Raw genomic sequence first — 6,066 nt, 5'->3', positions numbered from 1 at the left:
CATATAAAGAAATTCAGGTATAGGACGTGGCATCTGCAGTCACGTAGATTACAGGTGGCAGATTTTAGACCGGTTTAGGTCTCCTGTTGTCATACCCCATGCTTTAGCTACTATATTGTGCTTCTCTGAAGGACGGGAATCTTGTTTCATCTTACACTTACAGGATCTTACACATCCTGTAGTGCTTAGCATAGTTCTTTGAAGAAGGCATCTTTCTAAGAACCCGGATATCTCGGGTTTCAGTGTCTCCAAATTTTCATTGTTTACCTAGTTTTGAGCCATTTGGACAAAGGTTATCTATAAGAATCGAAGAGGAGAAGCTATGTGTAGCTCAGTTGTACAGTGGAGATAAAACTGACGTCAGTGTGAAAAATCAGTGTGAGAAACTACTCTTGCAAGGATACCAGAGATCTGCATGACAAGGAGGAAAATAAACAAGGAGTGCTTGTCCGCCTTTTAACTTGCAAACTAAGATTACGCTCAAAAGAAAGGTTAATCCTTATTTGCAGAGCAAAGCTGCCCGAAAGTGTGAGAGGACACAGTGCATTATTTGTGACTGTAAAACTAGTAAAGATGTTTACTTCACCAGGGGGTCATTTTCAGAGTGATTCTTTCAAAGCTGTGTTCCTGAGGTCAGGCGTTTTCAACCGAATGTTTTATGACAATGGAAAAGAAGTCAGAGTATTGTTGCTTCTGGATAATTCCCAGGGTTACCTTTCAGCTGAGGCAATAATCAATGAGGATGATCCGATAAAGGTATTTTCTTTTTCTTTTCTTTTTCCTCTTTGTTAAATAGTAAGATTTTTAAACCATGTGAAATTTAATATTAATCTGCGCAAAGTTATTCCTTATAATTGTCTTCAATAGAAATTAGATTATACAGTTAGCCATTTAGAATGAATATGGAAATAAGTATAATGATCTCTTCAGTTTTCCTTATAATCTACTATAGTTTATATGCTTATATGCTTCAAAGAAAAGAAAAAAAATTTTTTAAATGACTATAGACTCCTGGAAGACAGGTTGTAATTCACTTAAATTTCATTACATTTTATTATTAATATGATTAGTGGTTTAAGCATACATTGACCCATGTTTTCTGTTATAAAACTCTACATAATTAAAGGTTTATAATTTACTTATAATTTAAATCCATAACACCCAGATCCCATCCATAGTTATGTTTTGGCTAATATGTTTGAAACACTAAGTAAAAAAAGAGAAACTATGTAAAATCTGTGTAAAAAGGATTTTCTTTCCCCTAAACACTTCAACTTTCAGTCATCCAAGGAATCAAGATGCAATCCTGAGCAGCAAACAACTTTATAGGTGGAAGCAAGAATACTGGAGTGGGTTACCATTCCTTCTCCAGGGGATCTTCCTGACCCAGGGATGGAACCCGTGTCTCTTACATCTCCTGCATTGGCAGACGGGTTCTTTACCACTAGTGAAAGCTTACCAGAAGGGGGGCTGAATTGGGGACTAGGTGAAGACCCCTGTTGGAATGCCTTTGTAGTGCCTAAGAGCAATTATATGGGCCTCCTCTTTGCTCCAGCTTCAAGGGAAACATTCCAAGTAGGAGCAACATCTGTTTGGTGACATCACAAGATCTGTATAGGGGCTATTACAGTGGCTGCAGTGGGGAGAGGGTACATCCCTCTGAGACTCATCATTCACATCAATTACCATCTTACCCAGAGAGAACTGCATGCTCACTAGTTCCAGTTTTGTTCCCTGTGACTTCTGCACTGATGTTCTGCAGAACCGTGCTGGTCACCCTAACTTTGCCTCACTCTAGCAGGAACTGCCCAACACCCCCACAATATATGAGCATGTATTGTGGCCCTCATGTAGTAGGCAAAGGATCACTTCACATAGGAAGGTGTCAGATTACCTACCACCTTTCTTACCTTAACAAGGGGAGAACTTCAATTCCAGCCTGGAGACCCCTCCCCCGTCACCCACCACCTCTCATCAATGCCCAGATTACTGAGCCCAGAGTCCCACTCGGTACCTGGTGTGATGCCCACGCAGAGCCACATCTTCATCTGTCGTGCTTGTAATCATCACAAATAATAACATCTGCAAGTGGGAGCTTTTTCAACATACATATCTTACTGAAAAACATAAGTATTTTACAAATTCCTCTGCCAACTGGGTTTGCCTCCTCCAAGACACTTGGGAAAGGGCTTGCATGTATCTTTTCAAGCTAGCATTTTTCTTTTTCGATATGTTCGCAGGAGTGGAATTGCTGGATCATATGGTAGCTCTATTTGTTTATTTGTTTGTTTCTGAGGAACATGCATATTGTTTTCCATAGTGGCTGCACCAATTACATTTCCACCAGTGGTGTAGGAAGGTGCGTATTTCTTCACATTTCTGTCAATACTTGTTACAGCTCATCTTTTTCATAATGGCCATTCTAACAAGTGTGAGGTGATATCACATTATCATTTTGGTTTGCATTTCCCTGATGGTTAACAGCATAGTGCATTTTTTTCCTTCTTATTTATTTTTTAATTAAAAGATAATTGCTTTACAGAATTTTGTTGTTTTCTGTCAAACCTAAATGAATCAGCCATACGTATATATATGTCCCCTACTTCTTGAACCTCCCTCCTATCTCCCTCCCCATCCCATCCCTCTAGGTTGTGGGTCTCAAACAGAGATCCTGTTTGAGTTCCCTGAAACATACAGCAAATTCCCATTGGCTATGTCTATTTTACATATGGTAATTTAAGTTTCCATGTTACTCTCTCCATACATTTCACCCTCTCCCCCCCTCTCCCTGTGTCCATAAGTCTGTTCTCTGTCTGTTTCTCTACTGCTGTCCTGCAAATAAATTCTTTGTTACCATCGTTCTAGATTTCATTTATATGCATTCAGTTCAATCGCTCAGTCGTGTCCGACTCTTTGTGATCCCATGGACTACAGCACGCCAGGCTTCCCTGTCCATCATCAACTCCTGGAGCTTACTCAAATTCATGTCCATTGAGTTGGTGATGCCATCCAACCATCTCATCCTCTGTCGTCCCCTTCTCCTCCCACCTTCAATCTTTCCCAGCATCAGGGTCTTTTCCAATGAGTCAGTTCTTTGCATCAGGTGGCCAAAGTATTGGAGTTTCAGCTTCAGCATCAGTCCTTCCAATGAATATTCAGGACTGACTTCCTTTAGGATTGACTAGTTGAATCTCCTTCCAGTCCAAGGGACTCTCAAGAGTCTCCTCCAACACCACAGTTCAAAAGCATCAATTCTTCAGCGCTCAGTTTTCTTTATAGTCCAACTCTCACATCCATACATGACTACTGGAAAAACCATAGCCTTGACTAGACAGACCTTTGTTGGCAAAGTAATGTCTCTGCTTTTTAATATGCTGTCTAGGTTGGTCATAGCTTTTCTTCCAAGGAGCAAGTGTCTTTTAATTTCATGGCTGCAGTCACCATCTGCAGTGATTTTGGAGCCCAAGAAAATAAAGTCTGTCACTGTTTCCATTGTTTCCCCATCTATTTGCCATGAAGTGATGGGACCAGATGCCACAAGCTGGGTTTCCTGAATGTTGAGTTTTAAGCCAGCCTTTTCACTCTCCTTTTTCACTTTTATCAAGAGGCTCTTTAGTTCTTCCTCGCTTTCTGCCATAAAGGTGGTGTCATCTGCATATCTGAGGTTATTGATATTTCTCCCGGCAATCTTGATTCCAGCTTGTGCTTCATCCAGCCTGGCATTTCTCATGATGTACTCTGCATATAAGTTAAATAAGCAGGGTGACAATATACAGCCTTGACATATACTCCTTTCCTGATTTGGAACCAGTCTGTGTTCCATGTCCAGTTCTAACTGTTGCTTCTTGACCTTGACATTTTTGATATATGCGTTAGTGTATGACATTTATCTCTCTCTTTCTACTTACTTCACTCTAATAGGCTCTAGGTTCATCCACCTCATTAGAACTGACTCAAATGCATTCCTTTTATGGCTGAGTAATATTCCATTGTGTATATGTACCACAACTTCTTTATCCATTCATCTGTCAATGGACATCTAGGTTGCTTCCATGTTCTAGCTATTGTAAATAGTGCTGCAATGAACATTGGGGTACATGTGTCTTTTTCAATTTTGGTTTCCTCAGGGTATATGCCTAGGAGTGGGATTGCTGGGTCATATGGTGGTTTTATTTCTAGTTTTTTAAGGAATCTCCATACCATCTTCCATAGTGGCTATATCAATTTACATTCTCACCAACAGCACAAGAGGGTTCCTTTTTCTCCACATTTATTGTTTGTAGACTTTTTGATGATGGCCATTCTGACTGGTGTGAGGTGATATCTCATTGTAGTTTTGATGTGCATTTCTCTAATAATAAGCAATGTGAGCATCTTTTCATGTGTTTATTAGCCATCTGTATGTCTTTGGAGAAATGTCTGTTTAGGTCTTTTTCCCACTTTTTGATTGGGTTGTTTGTTTTTCTGGTATTGAGTTGTATGAGCTGCTTGTATATTTTGGAAATTAATCCTTTGTCAGTTGTTTCATTTGCTATTATTTTCTCCCATTCTGAGGGTTGTCTTTTCACCTTGTTTATAGTTTCCTTTGCTGTGCAAAAGCTTTTAAGTTTAATTAGGTCCCACTTATTTATTTTTGTTTTTATTTCCATTACTCTAGGAGGTGGGTCATAGAAGATCTTGCTTTGATTTATGTCATCAAGTGTTCTGCCTATGTTTTCCTCTAAGAGTTTTATAGTTTCTGATCTTACATTTAGGTCTTTAATCCATTTTGAGTTTATCTTTGTGTGTGGTGTTAGGAAGTGTTCTAAGTTAATTCTTTTAGATGTAGCTGTCCAGTTTTCCCAGCACCTATTGTATATTCTTACCTGCTTTGTCAAAAATAAGGTATGGATAGATGCATGAATTTATTTCTGGACTTTCTGTCTTTTTCCATTGGTCTATATTTCTGTTTTTGTGCCAGTACCATGCTGTCTTGATGACTGTAGCTTTGTAGTATAATCTGAAGTCAGGAAGGTTGATTCCTCCAGCTGCATTCTTCTTTCTCAAGACTGCTTTGGCTATTCGGGGTCTTTTGTGTTTCCATATGAATTGTGAAATTTTTGTTCTAGTTCTGTGAAAAATGCCATTGGTAATTTGATAGGGATCACATTGAATCTGTAGATTGCATTTGGTAGTATAGTCATTTTCACAATATTGATTCTTCCTACCCAGGAACATGGAATATCTCTCCATCTGTTTTGGTACAGTTCTTTTGTCTCCTTAGGTAGGTTTATTCCTAGATATTTTATTCTTTTTGTTGCAATGGTGAATGGGATTGATTCCTTAATTTCTCTTTCTGATTTTTCATTGTTAGTGTATAGAAATGCAAGTGATTTCTGTGTATTGATTTTGTATCCTGCAACTTTGCTAAATTCACTGATTAGCTCTAGTAATTTTCTGATAGTATCTTTAGGGTTTTCTATGTATAGTATCATGTCATCTGCAAACAGTGAGAGCTTTACTTCTTCTTTTCCAATCTGGATTCCTTTTATTTCTTTTTCTTCTCTGATTGCTGTAGCTAGGACTTCCAAAACTATGTTGAATAATAGTGGTGAGAGCATCTTTTAATGTACCTGTTGGCCATCTGGGTTTCCCTAGTGGCTCAGAAGTAAAGACTCTGCCTGCAGTGTGGGAGACCTGGGTTTGATGCTTGGGTTGGGAAGATCTGCTGGAGAAGGGAATGGCAACCCACTCCAGTATTCTTGCCTGGAGAAGTCCATGGACAGAGAAGCCTGGCCAGCTACAGTCCATGGAGTCGCAGAGAGTCGGACACAACTGAGCAACTAACATTGGTCATCTGTATGTTTTTGAGAAAATTTCTATTCAGATTCTCTGCCCAGTTTTAATGGCACTATTCACTTTTCTGCTCTTGAGTTGTATGAGGTTTTTATATATTCTATTCCTTCCTTCAGGTGATCTTCCTTACCCAGGGGTCAAACCTGGGGTCCTGAGTTGCAGGCAGATTCTTTACCATCTGAGCCACCAGGGAAGTTCCCATATTTTTTTTTTTTAATATTAACCCCTTGT

The sequence above is a fragment of the Odocoileus virginianus genome, unplaced genomic scaffold, assembly GCF_023699985.2.
Source record: "Odocoileus virginianus isolate 20LAN1187 ecotype Illinois unplaced genomic scaffold, Ovbor_1.2 Unplaced_Contig_1, whole genome shotgun sequence".
NCBI classification, from domain to species: Eukaryota; Metazoa; Chordata; class Mammalia; order Artiodactyla; family Cervidae; genus Odocoileus; species Odocoileus virginianus.
The sequence above is the reverse complement of the archived record's forward strand: the minus strand, read 5'-3'. Positions refer to the sequence as shown.